The sequence below is a fragment of the Bufo gargarizans genome, chromosome 1, assembly GCF_014858855.1.
Source record: "Bufo gargarizans isolate SCDJY-AF-19 chromosome 1, ASM1485885v1, whole genome shotgun sequence".
Lineage (NCBI taxonomy): Eukaryota > Metazoa > Chordata > Amphibia > Anura > Bufonidae > Bufo > Bufo gargarizans.
The window spans coordinates 698,535,313-698,558,716 of NC_058080.1; the positions used below are offsets into that span (position 1 = coordinate 698,535,313).

Below are 23,404 nucleotides of genomic sequence, written 5' to 3' on the forward strand. Positions count from 1 at the left end.
ACCCGAATCCTCGCTTGCATCTCCATCTCGGCCATTACTTGGGCTTGACGGCTAAGGTCAAATGATGGATAGGGGCTGGCATCTCTTTTCCGCACAGTCGATTGCCAGAAGATGCGGGGCCTATAAAGGAAGACTTCTGCTGGTAGGTAGACCGGACCGGCCTTGGCGGGTATTCAGACACACTCTCCTCGTCTGCGGCATCATGCGCACCCTCCCAGTCCTCTGGTTCGAGTTGCGGTCTGGAGACTGCAGTAGCATACGGCCCTCGGCAGGGGTGAACTCCACCTTTTCGTCCTCTGTCAGATTATGCAGGCGGCCCGGCAGGTTACTCCGTTTCACGGACCGGCGATTTACATAAAAGTCTCTGCCAGTTTCATGATCTTTTATAAAGCAATAGCACTTTTCTTTATCAAAGGCCAGTACAGTCCCTCTTCTCCGTTCTAGTCGGGGCTGGCTGTCCTCTGGTTTAATTAACCTTTTTGTGAGCTCCTCAAAGTATATTTTAGTGCGATTTGTCTTTCGTATCGCGGCTTCAGGAATTTCGGCCATAAGAGCAGGCCATAAAGGGTTAGGTGGGGCGAACCCTCCTCGGGGTCGTGGTGATGGCGGTTCTCTTGCAATAGGCTCATAGAGGCCTAGATGGTAGTTCCAGGTTCCTCTGCGTGGCTATGGGCAGGGCAGCAATCCTTCACCTGGTGTGTATGCAGGACGGTGCACCCATCTTGCACCCTGGCCCAGGCTATGTTGAAATATCTGAAGGCACAACGTCTCTCTGCATGACTGGAGATAGGAAGTTGTCCAGTAAGCTCATCCATTGATCCACCCTTCCTCTTTCACGCCCCCTAGGTTCTCTGGCATAGGGGAGGCAGCTCTCATATTGTAATCCCTGTTAATGAAATGATGGCGCAGCAGAAATACTTTCCCCGCTCTTTAAAAAGGGGTGGCGTATAAACTTTCACCTTGGTACAAAGGAGCCTAAAGCCTAGTATAATGGCTATTGTCCTTACTTTGTCTTTTACATAGAAATGTTAAAGTCACCTGGCACTCAAGAAGAGTAGACGGTAGAAGAAGGTACCACCTCTGCCTGTTTCTTGGCTTGACAACTGAGACAAAGAATTGGCTCCTCTGGGCCGTGGAGCCCAAGAGAGAGCTGAGAGGAGAGAGTCCTCTCCTTCCCCCTGCTCCTCACCCCAGCTCCTTCCACTCCAACTACTCCAACCAACAACTAACTAGGCCTGAACTGTGGTATATATAGACTATGGTGCTATCCCTATCTAGTGGTGGAATAAGTGTAGTGCACCTGACAGCCTGTTAAAAGAGATTTTACAGCTAAGTCACAGAAATATGCAAATAACACAAAAACTTTGCAGTGCCCCCGTACACGAAAGTGATGCTGCAGATGTATGACAGGATGTGTAATAAGATGGAGGTCGGGATATAGTGAGATGTATGACAGGATGTGTAATAGAAAGGAGGTCGGGAATATAGTGAGATGTATGACAGAATGCATAATAAGATGGAGGTCGGGGATATAGTGAGATGTATGACAGGATGTGTAATAAAATGGAGGTTGGAAATATAGTGAGATGTATGACAGAATGTGTAATAAGATGGAGGTCGGAAATATAGTGAGATGTATGACAGGATGTGTAATAGAAAGGAGGTCGGGAATATAGTGAGATGTATGACAGGATGTGTAATAGAAAGGAGGTTGGAAATATAGTGAGATGTATGACAGAATGTGTAATAAGATGGAGGTCGGAAATATAGTGAGATGTATGACAGGATGTGTAATAGAAAGGAGGTCGGGAATATAGTGAGATGTATGACAGGATGTGTAATAGAAAGGAGGTCGGGAATATAGTGAGATGTATGACAGGATGTGTAATAGAAAGGAGGTCGGGAATATAGTGAGATGTATGACAGGATGTGTAATAAAATGTAGGTCGGAATATAGTGAGATGTATGACAGCAGGGGTGTAGCTATAGGGGAAAAGGGGAAAGCGGCTGCTTTGGGGCCCAGACTCTCAAGGGGCCCCCTCAGGAGGTAGATTAAAAGATTTTATTGTCAGGGCCCTTTCAACAGTTTTATACAATGAAATTACTGTATATACAATTACACTGTAGGAAGCGGACGGGATGGCTGTCGGGCCTTGACTGAGAGCTCAGTCTTGACTAGCCGCAGGAGTAAGGGTTGTACATGATTTGGGGTTTAATGAAGAAGTTGTGTTTCATTAAAAAATTTGCTGTTGTATGACAGGATGTGTAATAAGATGGAGGTCTGACATATCAGACGAATGTAGGGTTGTCACCAGGCTGTTGTCAGTAATTATTTTAGATAATTTATATTTTGACTATATACTAGATGGTATTGTTCGGAGGTTTCTCTCCCTGATATTGGCGGTATTCCTCTTGTTGAGTCACATGTCTGCTGAGACTCGCCACTGACACCAGAAGGTTGATGTAACTGTGGCAGGAGTAGTGGCCACACCGGGCATCCAATAGGAGGTGGTAGGGCATCCAGTAGGAGGAGCATGTGAATATCAGCGTCCAGTAGGAGGGGCATGTCAATAGCGGAGTGCAGCTTATTAGTATGTGCAGCAATGGAGATCACGTCATTGGTAGTAACAAGCAGAATCCAGCCAAACTGAGGAGAGGGTGGAGTAACCACATGTAGTTCCAGAGGGACCCAGTAAATTGAAGTGAATGGGGGTGAGCGCGATACCAAGCACAACTGTTATACAATGTACGGTGCTGTGCTTGGTGGCCGCTGCCTTCTCAAACAGTTTTTTGGCGGGGATCCCGGGCATCGGACCCCCACCGATCAGATACTGATGACCTGTCCTGAGGATAGGTCATCAGTAGTAAAATCCCGGCATCCCTTTAATGAGTAGGCTGCAGCTGAGGAGCCTGAGTGTAGCTACCAGGAGACGAACTAGTGAGTTGGTGAAATGGTGAGATCTGAGAGACTGTGGGCAGCCATTGTAGGCTGTGAACGTGCATACTGTACTTACTAATCATTTTGTTGATAAATTTGGAGCATTTAAAGGGTTACCCAACCCCTATAATGACCCCCCCCATGCCTGGGCCCCTCGTATACATTATTCTTACCTGCTCATTATAGGGGTTGGTTAACCCCCTTAAGCCTAACACAGTTACTGGGGCAATCCCAATATGTTGAGTTTTCTCAGAAATTAAATGTTTGAAAATGTGTAACTGTTGGCAACTGTAGACGTGCCAGCCCTTAGTTTAGGGGTCCAGGATGTGTAATAACATGGAGGATGGGGGTATCACAAGATATCACGGTGTGACTGATCACCATGAGGCCTCTTGCACGCGGCCGTTCCGTGCATTGGGGACCGCAATTTGTGGTCTCCAATGCATGGGCCCCATCCGTGTGGCAGCTGCAATGGATCCAGGCCCATTCAACTTGAAAGGGTCCGTGATCCATCCGCACCGTAAAAAAATAGAACAAGTTCTATTTTTTTTGTGGTGCGGAGGCATGGACAGAAACACCATGGTAGCACTCCGTAGTGCTTCTGTGGGGTTCCGTATCTCCGTTCCGCACCACAGCTCCGGATAACAGACCCACTCAAGTGATGCGGGGAGCACACGGCCAGTGCCCGCATATTGCGTACCCGCTGTTTGCATAAGGCCTGAGGGAGATTTACCAGCACTGGTGTAAAGGAAACCTAACTTAGTTGCCCATAGCAACCAATCAGATTCCAACTTTCATTTTCACAACGAGCTCTGAAAAATAAAAGCTGAAATCTGATTGGTTGCTACGGTCAACTAAGTAAGTTTTCCTTTACACCAGCTTTGATCAATCTCCCTCAAAGTGTGTACTAACTCCTGAGTGTCCTTATGGGTGTCCCTCCTGTTATTCTGTGGAAGGCATCAAGTTTCTTACCTCGCTGAAACTCTTGGCTTTTTCTTCTTTTGGAGTTTGTCAATTCCAGAGAGCCAAAAGCAAAGACAGAGAAAGTAATCAGCTATCATAAAAACATTTGACACAGTCCCTATCAATGAATCATCCTGAAATATAATTTTCATTATTTTTTTAACAGTGAAAGTGAACCAATAAAGCAAAACTTTCAGCATCTTTACTGTTGTTCCAACCACAGAAAAGACCAACATCAAGAAGAAAATATTCTCTTTATTCCAGATTCATTCTTAACGTAACAGAAAATTATAAAAATAAAAATGAAATTATGTAAAATCTCAGAGTAATTGTATATTATGAGAATCATGTGAATTGAATATAAGAACAAGATCCTAACAAACACACAACCGATGTGAGCAAAATAAAAACACAGCACTCGTGGCTTTCATTTTTGCATCTGAGAAAATCTAAGAAGCCATGCTCCCCACAATGCGGAGAAATGTAACATAGTGCACTAAGGCTGAGGAACCAAAGGAGGACATTTATCATTTCTGTTTGTTTTTGTGTCCGTTTTAAGTCTGTTTTTGCTTTGTGTGCCAGCGCCAAATTTATGACCGGGTGCACCTTAATATAACTAGTGTTGAGTAAATTGAAGCATCCAAAGCGGAATTTAATCCAAAGTTTAGGAAAAATTTGATTCGCCACGAAGCTGAATTTCCTCACACTTCACGGTAACAAATAAAATTTTTCCTAAAATGGCGGCTGGAAAGACCATAAAAAAAAATACTCACCTCACCCACTTCCAATGACGTCACCATGTGATCACGCTGGGAGCGGGTGGTGACATCATCACTCTCAGTGCAGGTCCTTAGGCAGGTCTTTTTCACTCTAGAGAGGATCGGACTGCCTTTGTGAGAGCGAGTGGATGAGGTGAGCGAATTATTATTTTTTAAACACAAAAGCCCATATGACACTAGCGTATTACCGTTTTTAATGGCCATTAGACGGGTGCACTTCTGTCTAAGCGGCCGTTAAAAATGGTCCCATTGATTGATAGGCTGAATTGGGTTTTAACATAGAGATTTATGACAAATTAATTAGTCACAAATCTAATTTCTTGTCAAAATTCGGTAAAGCTGCCAAATCAATTTTTTTTTAAAACTTCGCTCATCTCTAGATATAATGATATATTAGTGCAATGTGGTTTACACCTATATGTGCAGAAGTACAAGGGGCTGCCCGCCATAGGTTTTTACTTATTTGCGACTTTTGCTAAGTAAATGGTGAAAAGCGGCAAGGAACACCACGGGGCACATTTATTACGTGACGGTTTTAATAGTGTCTGTGCTGGTAGAGGAAGAGGCAAAGTTGTGTGGAGGTGCAGGCCTCTATATAACATTGGCACGTCCTCCGGCAGAACATGCGACAATCTAAAATCTACTCAATTTTGACCAATTGTTGTAGAAAACAGAGCAATCGCCATGACTTGACACTTTTTAAAGCCACAAAATTGACATATGTATCTGATTTGATAAATGTCCCCTACTGTATGTATTAAATAGCAACATCCTAGGAAGAAATGCCCCTGTGGAAGAGGATATTGGTGGAAGGTAAACTTAACCTAGTGACCCATGCTGGGCAGCTGCTACGTAAAGTGGTCCTGGAAAAAAGCTTAAAAGTGGCTCCATGTTGTAGGCAAGTTAAAATTCATATTAGGAGAGGCAACACAAGGAGGCAGGGCCAACAGATGTAGGTGGGTCAGCATTTCATAGTGCAGCACAATATACCGCCTCAGCAGAGCCAGATACCACAGTGCAGAACAGTATACTGCCACGCTCGCTGCAGTATTCAACAGTATCACCCTCCTCAGGACTTCAGGTGAATAATACCTGATGCTCCCAGCATTAATTAAGGCTGAGAGCTTTAGATCCTTATTTACCCAGCCGGCGGCCATGAGGAGGGCTTAGGCAGGCCCCTGGGCATCGGCCCACCGGGATTTTTCTGTGGGGTCTAAGGCCAGTCCACCCCTGGCTGCTACCGATGCAAATAAAATAATGGAGTGCATAAAAAGAGGCAACCAAGGTAATTAAGGAAATGGTTGGATTGCAGTAGCTAGATAAGGATCGATAGGAGGATATCAATCTATATTGTGTGAATATGGGACTATGAAGGTGGTTTGTGTTGGCATGAATGGGGTGTTGTGTTTTATTTGTATCTTCTTTTATATTATTTTATATTGACATAGCTATGTATTTTTTAACATAACATTCACTTTTTTATTATATATACTAGCAGAAGGACCCGCCTTCGCACCAGTATATTTCATCTATTTCATTTGTTTGTGTGTGTCGTAAAAGATATCGACAGCATCCCTCATAACAGTGACCTCTACAGCACCCCACCCCTTTAACAGTGAACTCCACAGTCCCCCACCCCTGAACACTGCCCCCCCACAGTGCCCCGCCACTTTAAAATGGGACCTCCACAGCAGCCCATCCCCTTAACTTTGACCTTCACAGCAGCCCGCCCCTTTAACAGTGAGTTTCACAGGACCCCACTCCCTTAACAGTCACCTCCTCAGGGGCCCTCCCCTTAACAGTGACCAGTAAAACAGTAACCCCCGCTGCCTTAACAGTGACCTCCACAGCAGTTGCCTCTTTAATAGTGGCCCCTGCTCCCTTAACTGTGACCTCCACAGTGTCCAAGATGGATTTTTCTGCGACTGTCGCGTTGCAGTCGTAGCATGTCACATGTCGCAGTGCGACACCATAGACTATCATTATAAAAATTGTCACGCGGCATTGGTGCAACATCAATGTCGCGCGACACATGTAGCAGTGTAGTTGTGCCCTATGTGTTGTGCGACTTATTGTCACGTAGCCCTAGACTAAAGCTGACCTACAGCAGTGAAGAAAAATGGCTGGGTTGTAATGGAAACCTGGAGTAAAACTATGTGTATGTGGAGACTAAGGGCCTGCGAGCTTCTATTGGTTTATAAGGGACATGTGACCGTGTGTATGGCAGTTGGGATATAAAGAGAAAGACTTGCAGGCTTTTGATGGCTAATACAGGTAATTTTTTGGGAATATCTAAGGAACAGTACGTGCTAGAGAGCTGTGACCCCCACAAGATTTCTTTCCAGCTAGCAAGGGATGTGTATACCAAGTTTAGTTGAAATCGATGGTTGCGTTTTTGAGTGATCGCGGAACATACATACATACGTCCTTCTTTTTATATATAGATTTCCTTTTTCATTTTATAATATTCCTCTGGAATCCGAGAATCTAAAAAATGCCTCCTGTGGTGACATTAGCAGAGCTGATGTGGTTCTGTAAGATCACAAGGTTAAAGGGGCTGTCTCACTTCTGTAAATGGCATTTATCATGTAGGAAAAGTTAATACAAGGCACTTCCTAATGTATTGTTATTATCCATATTGCCTCCTTTGCTGGTTGGATTCATTTTTCCATCACATTATGCACTGCTTGTTTCCATGGTTACAGACCACTATGCAATCCATCAATGGTGGTCGTGCTTGCACAATATAGGGAAAAAAAACTAGCCCATATGAACTCCCATGGTCCCGGCCACCAGAGAGGCTGACGCTTTTTCCAGTATAAGTTTGGGGCTACTCTTTATGATATCCACGTGTCCTAATAGGGTATATGAAAAGGGATTACCTTAGTGAAATATTAAGGGGTCATTTACAAACAGATATGCGCCACTTTTTGGCGTACCTCTGTTGCAGATTGCGCTGCAAAGGTTTTTTGCGCTGCAATCTGCGACTTTTCCTCACTCACACCAGGTCTAAAAAAATGAGCGTGTTGTTGGAAGGGAAGGCGGTGGGCCGGCAGGCCAGTCTCATGTATTAGATTCTACGCCTGTTTTAGGTGTAGAAAATGGTCTAAATCTATGCCAGCAAAGGAGCCTGTGTAGATTTAGACAGGCGGTGGATGCACTGAAGTCATGTAGAGGTCGACGCCTCTACATAAATTCGGCGCATCCACCACCAGCTAAAGGGGTATTAAGACTGGTGTCTAAAACGGTTTAAAAAAATTACCCCCTACATGATATAACGACTCTAACACATTTTATATAGTGTATAAAAATCCTGATATATAAAAATATAATTCTCTTCGTACATATAGTATCACACCAGGTATTTTACAGATAGCAGACCCTCCCTCTTCCATCACAGGTTTACGCTACATGAGTTAATTGTACAGGATAATTATGTTCTGTAAAGAATACGCTCTACACATAACTATAAGTGAGAAAAAAGGAAAGAAGAACTCTTCATAACATCTCATTGTCTCTTCATGATCCATTGTTTCAAAATTTTCATATCTGCATTGATAATATAAGCGATGTGGAAGGCTCTGCTGTTTCATGTCTTGGACATTCATGGCAAACACATAAGGAGGCATCGAGATCTACAAGGAAAGATACCAACAAAATAAATAACTACCCATCAATTATACAAGAATTTTCGGAGCACCAAAAGTATGACAACATTTTAACTGTAATATTCTTTTACACAGGAGCAGTATTATAGTAGTTATATTCTTGTACATAGGGGGCAGTATTATAGTAGTTATATTCTTGTACATAGGAGCAGTATTATAGTAGTTATATTCTTGTACATAGGAGCAGTATTATAGTAGTTATATTCTTGTACATAGGAGGCAGTATTATAGTAGTTATATTCTTGTACATAGGAGCAGTATTATAGTAGTTATATTCTTGTACATAGGAGGCAGTATTATAGTAGTTATATTCTTGTACATAGGGGGCAGTATTATAGTAGTTATATTCTTGTACATAGGCAGTATTATAGTAGTTATATTCTTGTACATAGGAGCAGTATTATAGTAGTTATATTCTTGTACAGTCAGGCCCATAAATATTGGGACATCGACACAATTCTAACATTTTTGGCTCTATACACCACCACAATGGATTTAAAATGAAACGAACAAGATGTGCTTTAACTGCAGACTGTCAGCTTTAATTTGAGGATATTTACATCCAAATCAGGTGAACGGTGTAGGAATTACAACAGTTTGCATATGTGCCTCCCACTTGTTAAGGAACCAAAAGTAATGGGACATAATAAACATAAATCAAACTTTCACTTTTTGATACTTGGTTGCAAATCCTTTGCTGTCAATTAAGGCCTGAAGTCTGGAACGCATAGACATCACCAGACGCTGGGTTTCATCCCTGGTGATGCTCTGCCAGGCCTCTTCAGTTCCTACTTGTTCTTGGGGCATTTTGCCTTCAGTTTTGTCTTCAGCAAGTGAAATACATGCTCAATCGGATTCAGGTCAGGTGATTGACTTCGCCATTGCATAACATTCCACTTTTTTCCCTTAAAAAACTCTTTGGTTGTTTTTGCAGTATGCTTTGGGTCATTGTCCATCTGCACTGTGAAGCGCCGTCCAATGAGTTCTGAAGCATTTGGCTGAATATGAGCAGATAATACTGTAGTGTCCCACTATGTAAATGTGAGCACTACACGAGGGTTAATATGGCCACGTTATACTCCACCTCCTGTGGAACATGGTCATTGTATTTGATGTGATGTTTTTATGTGTCTTTTCCCTGTTATCTCCTGTATCAGGCCTGTTAGGGGTAGTTCCTCCTCCTAGACAGTAGAGGGAGCTAGGGTACCCCTAGTATATATAGTTAGGCCCAGACAGGAAAGAGTCAGTGCAGTATAGTCCAGGAGGCTAGTCAGTGCAGTCTTGCCTGCCTGAGGGTCCTGAGCAAAGAAGCTCAGAAGCTGCCATCCAGGAGAAGGGTTTGCCTCCTGAGAAAAACCAAGTACCCTTAAAGGTGCAGTGCAGAGCCAAGTGTATTCCCAGCTAAACAGAGAGCTGAAGGGCAGAAGGATATCTCTACAGCAAGGATATATATACCAGAGGAAGTTTTCCCTACTTAAGGATAAAGCCAGCTATAGGGCATACGGGCCTTGGAGAAAGACAGACAGGATTCTGAGGAAAAGTGCAGCCTGATCTGTAAGTGTTATTCCCTCTGAGTATCTTGCAAAGACATTGCCTGCCGTTTTTATATCAAAACCAGTTCTATTCCTTTGAATGAGGTGGAAAGTACATGGAAAAGCCCCATTTAGGAGAATGGAACAGATTTTAAGTCGTAGAAATCTCTGCAACAAAATTCATAGCATGTGAAAACACCCTTAGGCCACCTGCACACATTGCAGAATACTTGCAATTTTTCTGCGCAACTTCCTGTGCAGAAGAACCACAGCGTAGTACAGTACCAGCAAAGTGTATGAAAAAAAGCACCAGCCTATGTGAGCTCCCACAGTCCCGGCTACCAAAGAGGCAGGCACTTTTTCCTATAGTGTGCAAGCATGTCCATCGCTGATGGATTGTGAGGTGGTCGTAACCATTGAAATGAGCAGTGTATAATGTGATGGAAAAATGAACCCAGCCAGCAAAGGAGGCAATATGGACAATCACAATACATTAGTAAGTGCCTTATATTAACTTTCTCTACATGATAAATGCCACTTGCTGAAGAGACAACCCCTTTAACCACTACAGGACCGCCGCACGCAGGGATGCGTCTTTGCGGCAGCCCTGTAATTCCTCCTGGACGCGCCGGCGCGTCATCTCGCGAGACGCGAGATTTCCTGTGAACGCACGCACACAGGCGCGCGCGTTCACAGGATCGGCCAGTAAGCGAATAAATCTACAGCCTGCCAGCGGCGATCGTTCGCTGGCAGGCTGTAGATGCGATTTTTTTAACCCCTAAAAGGTATATTAGACGCTGTTCTGATAACAGCGTCTAATATACCTGCTACCTGGTCCTCTGGTGGTCCCTTTTACTTGGATCGACCACCAGAGGACACAGGCAGCTCTGTAAAGTAGCACCAAACACCACTACACTACACCCCCCCTGTCACTTATTAACCCCTTATTAACCTCCTGATCACCCCCCTGTCATTGATCACCCCCTGTCATTGATCACCCCCCTGTAAGGCTCCATTCAGACATCTGTATGTGTTTTGCGGATCAGATCCATGGATCCGTGGATCCTCAAAACACATACGGACGTCTGAATGGAGCCTTAGAGGGGGGTGATCACCCTATATAGACTCCCTGATCACCCCCCTGTCATTGATCACCCCCTGTATGGCTCCATTCAGAGGTCTGTATGTGTTTTGCGGATTCACGGATCCATGAATCGGATCCGCAAAACACATACGGACGTCTGAATGGAGCCTTACAGGGGGGTGATCAATGACAGGGGGGTAATCACCCCATATAGACTCCCTGATCACCCCCCTGTCATTGATCACCCCCCTGTCATTGATCACCCCCCTGTAAGGCTCCATTCAGACGTCCGTATGTGTTTTACAGATCCACGGATCCATGGATCGGATCCGCAAAACACATACGGACGTCTGAATGGAGCCTTACAGGGGGGTGATCAGTGACAGGGGGGTGATCACCCCATATAGACTCCCTGATCACCTCCCTGTCATTGATCACCCCCCTGTCATTTATTTTTATTTTTTTTGTAATCCTTTTATTTCCATATACATTCTAACGCCTGCGCCGAAACGGTATTCAGTCGGCGCAGGCGCACTGAGAGGCGGACGCTCGCTCGGCCGCCCGCTTCATCCTCAATGCGCCTGCGCCAATGACGTCATCAAGTACACCCGGAAGAGAAGACGCCAGCGATGCCGGCGTCTTCTCTTCCGGGTGTACTTGATGACGTCATCGGCGCCGGTGCATTGAGGATGGAGCGGCCGAGCGAGCGTCCGCCTCTCAGTGTGCCTGCGCCGACTGAATACCGTTACGGCGCAGGCGCGAGATCTTGATAGCAGACAGGGCCAGCCAGAGGACAAATCAAAGCCAGATCTTCATCTTGGTCTTTTTAGAGAAAATCACATTATGCACTACTTTGTTCCAATTTTCATGCTAGACTTATCACGAATATTGGCACTTCGAGAATTCGTGAATATCTAGAATATAGTGCTTTATATTCGTAATCGCGAATATTCTAGATTTTTTTTCATCAGTACCCATGATCCCTCACTGCTTCTTGCTTGTAGGCCAAAGAGAAGGCTGCAATATCTTTGACTTTAGGAGTAGTGTTGATCGCAAATTTTCGTACAGCAAATTTGTAGCGCAAATTTTGCGAAAATAATGACTGGAGATCACGAATTCTTGGATATATGATGAATATTCGCCCAAATATTTGCACCTGCCACTCAACACTGGTTATCATACACAGATTCTTACATTGTGTCAGTATTTTAAAAATGGGTAAACAATGGAGTTAAACAGGTTATCCGAGACCTAAAACATTACTTAGCCTTACGCTGGGTTCACACCTGAGCGTTCGCGATGGAGCGCTCTGTATGCGCGATTGTACCGGCGTTTGCAATCGCGCATACAGAAACAAGCGAACGCCCATTGTCGCGCGTTCCCAAAAGTCTATGTACGGGAACGCGCGACAAGACGCCCCAAAGAAGCTCATGTACTTCTTGGGGCGTCGGGCGTTTTACAGCTCGATCGTACGCGCTGTAAAACGCCCAGGTGAGAACCATGCCGATAGGGAAGCATTGGTCTCTCCTTGTTGAGCGTTTTACAGCGCGTAGGAACGCGCTGTAAAACGCTCAGGTGTGAAACCAGCGCAAATCTAGTCTCTCACACAACTTTCCAATTTACTTGTGTTCCCAATTTTGCCCCACCCCCCTGCTCTGAATTGCGGTCACGTGATCTGCCAGCCAGCTTCACTACATAACATCCGCTGCAGAGAGTTGTCGGGTTCCATAATTCCCAGAGCTGATGTCGACAGAATGTCATCAGTGTCGATACAACGTCCTCCCCTTGAGGCTCCTTCCCATCAACTTCCCATGTTTACTCCCACTCTTCTCTGATATTCCCCTTTAACGTGTTTGGATTGTGAGCAGTGGAAGACGAACATGTCAACGGAGAGTACCAAAGAAGAGTGGGAGTAAACAAGGGAAGTTGATGGGGCGGTTGTATGTTCCTTCAATATCAGCGCTGGGGATTATGGAACCCAAAAACTCTGGAAAGTTGTATGAGGGACTAGGTTAAAGGGAGTCTGTCACCTCCATATGGCCGTGCCAACAATGGGAATCGCAGTGAGCATGCCCCGGCATGGAGGCAGTGCGCAGGCGCGGGATCTCGACCGGACCGAAGGATGACGCAAGGGCATAGGAGGGCGAGCATAGGCAGAGGTTGGGGCGGCGAAACAATGAAAAAAGTCAGAGCAGCCTGGGCTCCAACACAGTGAACGCCGCCCCTGGGCACTTACGAGTGCTCATTTGCATATCAATCAAAGGTTAGTTTTTCCAGCTTCTGCAAGTGTAAAGACAAAGACATAGGTACCATAACATTCATGTATAGGTGTGCTATAGGACAATGTAAGCACTGTATATGGCCATAAGGAGGTGACAGACTCCCTTCAAGGCTAACTAAGCAATGTTTTAGGTCTCGGATAACCCCTTTAAAACTTAAGTTTTTCTATGTATCAAATAACAAAATCTATTCCTCAAGAAGGGCATAATAGGTGCATACATGGCCAGTGTTGTATGGAAGATTCTAGAAGCAGCACCTATTGGTATATTCATTTATCATTACTTGACTAATAGGAGCTTTTCTCTTGCTTTTATTATTGTGTTTGTTTTGTTTGACATATTATTAGAACATGTATTTTATTGGATACATAGTAAAAGTTAACTCTTTCTACCCAGGGCCAGTTTTCACCTTCCTGCCCAGGCCATTTTTTGCAAATCTGACATGTGTCACTTTATGTGGTAATAACTTTGGAACACTTTTATTTATCCAAGCCATTCTGAGATTGTTTACTCGTGACACATTGTACTTCATGATAGTCATAAAGTCAATATATTCCACCTTTATTTATGAAAAAATCCCAAATTCAGCAAAACTTTTGAAAACTGCAGAATCAGGGTAATACAATTTCAAATTCTCTGCATTTATAAACAGAAAGTGATACCTAAAAATACCATAAAATATTTATTGCTTAACATTCCCCAGATGTCTACTTTATGTTGGCATCATTTTGTAAATGTCATTTTATTTTTTTAGAAAATTAGAAGGCTTAGAATTTTAGAAGCAATTAAGAAAATTTCCACTTTTTAAGGACCAGTTTAGGTCTGAAGTCACTTTGTGGGGCTTACATAGTGAAACCCCCCCACCCATAAATGACCCCATTGTAGAAGCTACACCCCTCAAGCTACTCAAAACTGATTTTACAAACTTTGTTAACCCTTTAGGTGTTCTACAAGAATTAAAGGAAAATGGAGATGAAATTTCAAAATTTCACTTTTTTGGCAGATTATCCATTTGAATCAAATTTTTTCTTCATCAAGGGTTAACAGTCAAACAAAATTCAATATTTATTACCCTGTTTCTGCAGTTTACAGAAACACCCCACATGTGGTTGTAAACTGATGTAAGGGCACATGGCAGGGTGCAGAAGAAAAGGAACGCATATGGTTTTTGGAAGGCAGATTTTCCTGGATTGGTTTTCACATGCCATGTCCCATTTTAAGCCCCCCTGATGCACCCTTACAGTGGAAACTCACAGAAATGACCCCATTTTAGAAACTAGGGGATAATGTGCCAGTTTTATTGGTACTATTTTTGGGTACATATGATTTTTAATTGCTCTATATTGCGTTTTTTGTGAGGCAAGGTAACCAAAAAATGGCTGTTTTGGCACCGTTTTTATTTTTTACAACATTCATCTGACAGGGTAGATCATGTGCTACTTTTATAGAGCAGGTTGTTACAGACGCAATGATATCAAATATGTCTACTTTCTTTCTTTGTTTCAGTTTTACATAATAAAGCATTTTTGAAAAGTCTTCATTTTCTGAAAGCCATATTTTTTTTATTTTTCTGCCGATCGTCCTGTGCAGGGGCTTGTTTTTTCCATGAAGAGTTGTCGTTTTTATTGGTACCTTTTTGGGTACATATCATTTTTTGATCATTCATTATTACACTTTATGGGGCAAGGTGACCAAAAAATTTGTAGTTTTGGCATAGTTTTTATTTATTTATTTTTCCAGCGTTCACCTGAGGGGTTAGGTTATGTGGTATTCTTATAGAGCAGGTTGTTACGGACGCGGCAATACCTAATATGTTTACTTTTTTATTTATCTCACTTTAGCACAATAATAGCAGTTTTGAAGCAAAAATAATCATATTTAGTGTCTCCATTGTCTGAGAGTGATAGCTTTTTTATTTTTTCACCGATTGTCTTCAGTAGGGTCTCAATTTTTGCAGGATGAGGTGACTGTTTTATTGGTACTTTTTAATTGCTTGGTGTGGCAATTTTTGTGATGTAAGGTGATACAGTCCTCCTCCTCCAGTTCAGCCCCCACAGGGCTCATGTGGCTGTGAGATCTAGGCACCACGTCTCCAGTCCCCTGACCAGCCAGATTTACCAGCATCTGTTCCAGGATATGAAGCAGTAGAATGACGTTGTTCATCTCATAGTCCTGGCGACTGACAAATAACGTGGCCTCCTCAAAGGGCCTGAGCAAATGGCAGGTATCACGCATGAACTGCCACTGGCTGACAACGAAGTTACACAGGGGGGTACTCCTGTCCGCTTGGATCATCAAGAAATCGTTTATGGCCTTTCTATGTTCTCTGTCCAACATATGGATGGTGGAATTCCAACAGATAGAAACGTCGCATATCAGCCTATTTTGGGGGATGCCGTTCTGCCGCTGCAGATCAAGGAGCTGTGTACGAGTGGCTGAAGTGCATGCAAAGTTTCCTGGCCATTTTTAGGATGTCTTGCAGATGGGTGGAAGACTTCAGGAAATGCTTAACAACCAGATTGAACATGTGTGCCATGAAGAGCACATGGCTCAGCCCTCCTTGATGCAGCACCTTGTTCTTCCCATTGCCGGTCACCATGGTTCCGATTTTGAGTTGTCGCCGAGAAGACCAGGATTACATTTCTTAATAAAGGACACCGAGTTCCTCCTCTGTGTGACTCCGTTCGCCCCAGAAAACGAGGTGCAAGACAGCGTGACACCGCCGTGCCCTGCACATGTGGTATGCTGGAGGGGCACTGTGAATTGTCCCTGCAGTGGAGGCTGAGGAGGCAGAGGCGGACATTGTCGCAGGACCAACGGCGTGAGAACGTGGAGGCCGAAGCAGCGTCACCTGGCCAAGTTGCTGGTGTGGCTGGGCAGGAACCACATTCACCCAGTGGGCCGTATAGAACATGTATTGTCCTTGACCGTAGTTACAGCTCCACACATCAGCTCTGCTGTGCACTTTGGCAGACACTGACAGGCTCGATGACTGCCCCCCCTTCTGTTCTACATACGTGTGCAGGGCTGGTACTGCCTTTTTGGCAAAGAAATGACGGCTTGGGACTCTCCACCTCAGCTCGGCACAAGCCATCAGTTCTCTGAAAGGTGCAAAGTCCACTACTTGGAAAGGGAGGGACTGCAGCACCAGCAACTTGGCCAGGAGCAACATTCAGCTTCTTTGCCGTTGGATGAGTGTACGCATACTGTGCTCTCTTGGCAATCGCTTCGGTGATCGATTGCTGACAGAATGACTGACGAGGAGGAGGAGGAGCATCAGGACCAGCAGATGATGGGAAGGACAGACAGCTCCCTTCGGCTGAGGTGGTGGAGCCTTGACTGCCTGAAATTGGGTACGTGCCACTGGGTGATGCAGCAGTTGCTGCGTCAGGCTGGACCACCACATCAGAGCCATGGTTCTCCCAGGCCACTTTATGGTGACGCTGCATATGTTGATGCAGGGCCGTGGTGCCAACATTGGCACCCTGGCCATGCTTCACCTTTTGCCCACAGATTCTACAAATGGCCATGTTCACCACCTCCGGCGGCTTAACAAAAAACTGACACACCGCCGAGTAGGTGATTTTACCCCCAACGCTCCACACAGACTGAGTGCTACCACTGCTGCTTCCGTGAACCCCTGCACCACTACTTTCCAGGCAGGTAGGCTCCTGAGAAGCGGGTAGTCTACCCCGGGCACGTTTGGCTCCCGATCTCCCACTGCTGCCACCCTGCTGACTCCCGGCCACGCTAGCGACTTGTTGGCTCTGCCGCTGCCTCACGGGCAAGCTGCCACCCTCTGCTCCCGATGATGATGAAGCCCCTTCCAAGTGAGATCAGCTACATCATCGAGTACTGTCTGCACATAACTGATTTCCTCCTCAACGGTCTCTGGGTCTTGAGCCTGACAGCTCGCAACACCAGCTCCCACGCCACTCTCCTCATCCCTACTTGGCTGGCCAGTAGCTGCTGACTGTCCTCTAGTAGCTCGTCCTCGCTGTATAGTGGAGCTGAGTGTACAGCATATAATACTTGTCTAGCTGATGGAACAGAAAAGGACAGAGGCAGGTTGAGGACATGTTAGGGCACAAGGCCTGCTCCCGGGCCATGCCAACTAAGGGTTGTGTCTGAAGAACCCACCGACTCTTGGCTGGGGGTGTCTGATGTCATTTGGGACGAAGTGGATGACCGAGTCAACCATTCAAGAACTGCTGGGTTGCTGGTCAAGACACGACCGCTAGATGACACCGGGAGCTCAGGCCTCTCGCTGCGACTCCTGCTGCTACGTCCCCTTACTCTGCTGCGACCAGTGCCTGCACCAGAAGAAACATGGATGCAGGATGCAGGAGGCGGGGGGCAGTCCAATGTCGCGGCGGCATCTGCGAAAGGGCTTTGTTTCGCATTCAATGATGGGACGTGCAAATTCGGAGCAAAGTGTAAATTTAAACACAAATGCTCGGTGTGTGGAGGGTCGCACGAGCGACGCGGTGCTTTAGGGGCAACAGACAGGGGGGGGGATTTTAATAGCAAAGGGGGAGACGCCAGTACGTCTGGGAAGGATGGGCCCGTTTCTAGATAGATATCCAGATAGGGATGCGGCAGCCTTATTGTGGGAGGGTTTTTCGGTTGGTTTTCGGATACCGTTTGTTCAGTGTGATGGGATGTTGGTTAAGAAAAATTTGAGGTCGGCGTTGGAGCATCCGGAGGTGGTGGCGGAAAAACTTAGCAAGGAGGTCAGTCTAGGCAGGATGGCGGGCCCATTCTTGGACCCACCTTTGCCGAATTTACGGGTGTCGCCATTAGGGGTGGTTCCGAAGAAGGAGAAGAATAAGTTTAGGCTTATTCATCACTTGTCTTTTCCGAAGGGCTCATCGATCAATGACGGTATAGACCCCGCCTTGTGTTCGGTGGTGTATACCTCATTTGATGTGGCAGTGCAGTGGGTTAAAAAATTTGGGAGGGGGGCGCTAAGACTGACATCAAGGCTACGTTTCGGTTGCTGCCGGTTCACCCGGATTGTTTGCATTTGTTGGGGTGCTTTTGGGAGGGGGAGTTTTTTGTGGATAGATGTCTGCCTATGGGCTGTTCCCTGTCCTGTGCGTACTTTGAGGCGTTTAGCTAATTTTTTGAATGGGCAGTGGCGGAGTCGGCGGGTTGTGAGTCTATTATTCATTACCTAGACGATTTCCTATGTATTGGTCCGTCGGGGTCTAGGGTGTGCGCATTGTTGTTGCATATGTTACAGTCATTGTTTGGGGGTTTTGGGGTCCCATTGGCCTCGGATAAGACGGTCGGGCCGGTCACGGAGTTGAGTTTTTTAGGGATTGTGATTGACACGGTTAGGATGGAGTGTAGGTTGCCCTTGGATAAGTTGGAGGATTTGAAAGGGGAGGTAGCGAGGGCGTGTCGTTTAAAAACGCTGCAGTTGAGGGAGCTTCAGTCGCTGCTTGGAAAACTTAATTTCTCGTGCCGGATTATGCCCATGGGGAGGGTGTTTTGTAGGAGGTTGTCTATGGCGACGGCGGGGGTGGTCGCACCACATCATTATGTTCGTTTGGGGAAGGAGTTGAGAGCGGACTTGAAGGTGTGTAGTTCCTTTTTGGATTGTTATAACGGTCGCTCTCTGTTTATGGGTGATGTGGTAAATTCGTTTGATTTTGAGTTGTTTTCGGATGCAGCGGGGAGTGAGGGCTTTGGGGTCTATTGCCGGGGGGAGTGGTGTGCGGGTCGGTGGCCTGACAGCTGGGTGGAAAGAGGTTGGGTAAAGAATGTGGCTTTGTTGGAGCTTTTTCCCATTGTGGTGGCTGTGGTGTTGTGGGGGGAAGTGTTCCGGGACAGAAAAGTTCGGTTCCACTGTGATAATTTGGGAATGGTGCAAGCGATAAATGGGTTGTCAGCCTCGTCAGGATTGGTGGTGCGGTTGTTGCAACAGTTGGTGTTGGAGTGTCTGTTGATCAATGCGTGGGTGGTGGCGGTGCATGTTCCTGGGGTAGATAATGGTATAGCTGACGCTCTTTCTCGTTCACAGTGGGATCGGTTCCGGCAGTTGGCTCCAGACGCGGCGGAGTTTGGGAGGGAATGCCCGAGTTTTCTATGGGAGGTACTGGAAGAACGGTAGCAAGTCTCATTCAGGCATCGCTGGTGCCTAGGACGTGGGAGTTGTATTTAAAATCTTGGCAGTACTGGGAGGATTGGTGCAGTAAGTTGGGGGTTGGGGAGGGGGAGCTGGAGGTTCCTATGTTGTTGTTTGTGGGTCACTGTAGGGAGGAAGGTTGGTCTGTAGCAAAGATTAATAGTTGCATGGCCGGATTGGCGTTCGGTTTTAAGTGTAGACAGCGGCCGGATGTGACTAAGTCATTTTTGGTGATGCGGGCGTTGAAGGGGTGGCGCAGGGCTGGAACAGGGAGTGATGGCAGGAGACCTGTGTCCTTCGGGTTATTGTTAAGACTGGGGGAGCAACTGGGGGTGGTGTGTGCTTCCGCCTCGGAGGTTCGTTTGTTCCGGTTAGCCTTTTCAATGGCGTTCTTTGGGGCGTTACGGGTGGGGGAATTGGTTAGTCTGACGGTGCGTGGGGCAGGGGGGTTGCGGAGGACGGATGTGGAGTTATTTCAGGACAGGCTGGAGTTCGTGATTCGCCGGTCTAAGACTGATGCGGAAGGACGGGGGCGGAGGGTAGTGCTGTTTGGGGTCCCGGAGTGCGCTATGTGTCCGGTGTTGAGTCTGCGTGAATATTGGGAAGGTAGGAGGAGCGATACGTTGCCGTTGTTAGTGCATGGGGATGATTCTTTTTTGTCTCGTTTCCAGTTTGCGGCGGTTTTTTCGAAATGTCTGGTTCGGTTGGGTTTGGGGCCTGACGGGTATTCGGGTCATTCATTTAGAATCGGGGCGGCAACGGAAGCGGCGAGGTGGGGGTTGGGCGATGAGATTATAAAAAGGATTGGGCGGTGGGAATCGGTTCGGTTTAGATCTTATATTCGTTTGCAAAGCTTGTAAGGGAACGGGCGGGGGGGCTGGTAGGTGGATAGTTATGTATGCAATGCCGTTATTGGTTGTTCTTGGTTTCTTTTCTTTGCAGAAAAGGCAGTGCCGGCCCTAGTGTGGATCCTCGGACATTCTTATGTCTTTTGGGGGGCTGTCCGGGCAGCGGTTCGGCCGGATGGTCCGTGGCGGTGGTGAGATGGCTAGGGCGGAGGGGTATGGTTTGGGCGGGGGTGTTGCCAGAGATTCACAGGTTTGTGAGGCAGGATAGGGCACCCGAGGTGTTGGTTTTGCATGTGGGAGGGAATGACCTGGTAGCGCGGCCATTCCGGGAGTTGTTGCAGACCATTAAATTTGATTTGCTGAGGGTTTGGGCGTTGTTCCCACGGATGGTGACGGTATGGTCTGATATAGTCCCTAGGATGGTGTGGAGGGAGGCGCGGTCCGTGGAGGGTGTGAACAGGGCCCGTGTTAAGGTAAACCGGGCAATGGGTCGATTCATGGCCAGGAATGGGGCAGTGGCAGTGAGGCATATGGAGCCTGAGAAGGGTGTGGGGGAGTTTTGGCGGGCTGACGGTGTGCACTTAAATGCGGTTGGTCTGGACATGTGGTGCTTGGCAATCCAGGAAGGTATTGAGGTGGCCTTGCGTTTGTGGAGGAACGCTCAGTCTTAAGGTGGTCAAGTCTTCGCGTCGGTGGCGGGGGGAGGTCCTTGAAGTTGGTCATATTCACAGAGGAGGATGCTGGGAGGGCTCCATGGTTGGGGCTGGACTCCCAGTGGTGACGGATTTTAAAGGGGCCATTCAGTGGTGCTTCTGAGCTGGAGGGCAACGGCTGGAGGCAAGATGGCTCACTCAGTTGGGTTTTTGCAGTTGTTTGGGGGCTTCAAGGACCTCCCCTCGGGGGGGGGGGGGGGGAATTGTTATTTATTAAATGTCATGTTTATTTGTTAATAAAAGACAGCTGCTGTGGCCGATTTATTCCAAGATCGGTGTCTGTGTGTCATTTGGGGATAGGTTGAGTTGAGAGATGGGTGGAGTTAGTTTCGGGAATTTGGTAAAGAAAAGGGGAGTGGTAGGGGTCGGACGGCAGATAACCAATACCCCCGTCAAGTTATGGCCGGACTGAAGGGCGTAGCCTTAGGGGAGGGCATCATGACGGGGGATTGGTTTAGGGAGACCCCTGGTAGTGGGTTAGATAGAGTTTAGTGGAGATGGGAGGAGGAATCTGGGAAAAGGATGATTGGGTGGTTTGAGTGTAGGGGTGTGGTCAAGGGGTTAAATAGGGTAGCAGAGTGGAGGACGGGGGCCATTTTGGGTAAAACCTGAGGTGAACTCCCGCCCACCCTCCCTTTTGTTGTAGGTTTAGGGGGAGGAGTTTTAGTGTCTAGAAGGGCAGGTAGGGCTGTGTAGGTGTCACGGTGGCTGTGGCGGGGGGAGGTCCTTGAAGTTGGTCATATTCACAGAGGAGGATGCTGGGAGGGCTCCATGGTTGGAGCTGGACTCCCAGTGGTGACGGATTTTAAAGGGGCCATTCAGTGGTGCTTCTGAGCTGGAGGGCAACGGCTGGAGGCAAGATGGCTCACTCAGTGGGGTTTTTGCAGTTGTTTGGGGGCTTCAAGGACCTCCCCTCGGGGGGGGGGGGGAATTGTTATTTATTAAATGTTATGTTTATTTGTTAATAAAAGACGGCTGCTGTGGCTGATATTCCAAGATCGGTGTCTGTGTGTCATTTGGGGACAGGTTGAGTTGAGAGATGGGTGGAGTTAGTTTCGGGAATTTGGTAAAGAAAAGGGGAGTGGTAGGGGTCGGACGACAGATAACCAATACCCCCGTCATGAATTGCCAACCATCTAGGCCGTTCTGACCGAGCCATTAGGAGGTGTTCAGAGTAGGAGGTACGTGAGGCCAGAGACACACAGCAAACAGGCAGACAGATGACTGGTAGAGAGGATTGTTTGAACCGCTGACAAGCACAAGCTGCTCTCACAGATTTGTTGTCCACCATCCAGACACAGGTGGCACCTTCACTACACACCACTTCCAGGCACTTTAGCAAAAGGAAATGTGTTGTCACAGTGCCCATTACATGTCCCGCCATTGACAGCCAGCCACCGTCGCCTTTGTTTGCAGTGGTGTAGTGAATGAGAAACCTGGACTGCTACGGACTCAAACCGAATAGTCTTTAGTGATGAATCCAGGTTCTGTTTGGCATCTGACAATGGTCTAGTTCGAGTATGGAGGCCTCATGGTGAGCACTTTAACCGCCTCCGGACCGCCTAACGCAGATGTGCGGTCCGGAGGCGGCAGCGCTGCGCAAAGTCACGCATATACGCGTCATCTCGCGAGACTCGAGATGACGCGCTTTGCCGGCCCGCGCATGCGCAGTTCGGGCCGGCATGTCGTCAAGGGGGGTCGCGTCATCAGCTTGCCAGCCAATAATCGCGGCTGGCAAGCTGATGATTTTTTAAAAATCCAATGAGAAGCCAGATAACAGATCATATTAGTAAATATGATCTGTTATATGGCTGCCCTGCTCCTCTGCTGGTCCTTTTCGTCAGTTGGATCCAGTAGAGGAGCAGGCTACACAGTGAGTACACCAAACACCACATACTAGCCCCAGATCACCCCCCTGAACCCCAATTAACCCTTTGATCACCCCTTTGATCGCCCCTGTCAATCACTAGTGAAAGGAAAAAAGTGATCAGTGCAAACTGTCACTTTTTTTTCACTGGTATTGACCGTTAGGTTTAGGATAGTTTAGGCCCCTTGGTTAGGTAGTTTAGGGATCAGTTAGCGCCCAGCCCACCGCACCGCAGTCACTGATTCGCTGATTAGCGTATCGCTAATCAGCATTTGTACTTTTATAGTATCTGGAAGTGATCAAAACTGATCACGGTCAGATCTATAATAGTATTAGTGTCACTTTAGTTCGCCCTCCACCCAAAACGCTGTGTTTGCCCGATCAGGCCTGATCGGTCGCCCACACGTGCGTTCGCCCACACCCGCCCCACCGCAGTGACAAAAAAAATCTTTTTTTTTGATCACTGCACATTCACTTTACACGCGCTGCGGCGATAAAAAAATCTGTTTTGATATTTTTTATCAACCGCAGCGGCCTCCGGTACTTCGCTAGCCTCCCCTTTGTAAGACAGGCTTGCTTTTTTTCTTGGGTAGTCTCAGG

At 46.8% G+C, this 23,404-nt stretch overlaps 1 long non-coding RNA gene across 1 annotated transcript in view; it reads right to left on the reverse strand.

Moving 5' to 3' along the window:
* Positions 1-7,375: 7,375 nt before the first annotated feature.
* Positions 7,376-23,404, reverse strand: part of LOC122936600 — a 50,797-nt gene continuing 34,768 nt past the window's right edge. The window contains exon 4 of the long non-coding RNA XR_006389125.1: positions 7,376-8,315. This is a non-coding gene — a long non-coding RNA (uncharacterized LOC122936600). The remainder of the gene's footprint in view (positions 8,316-23,404) is intronic.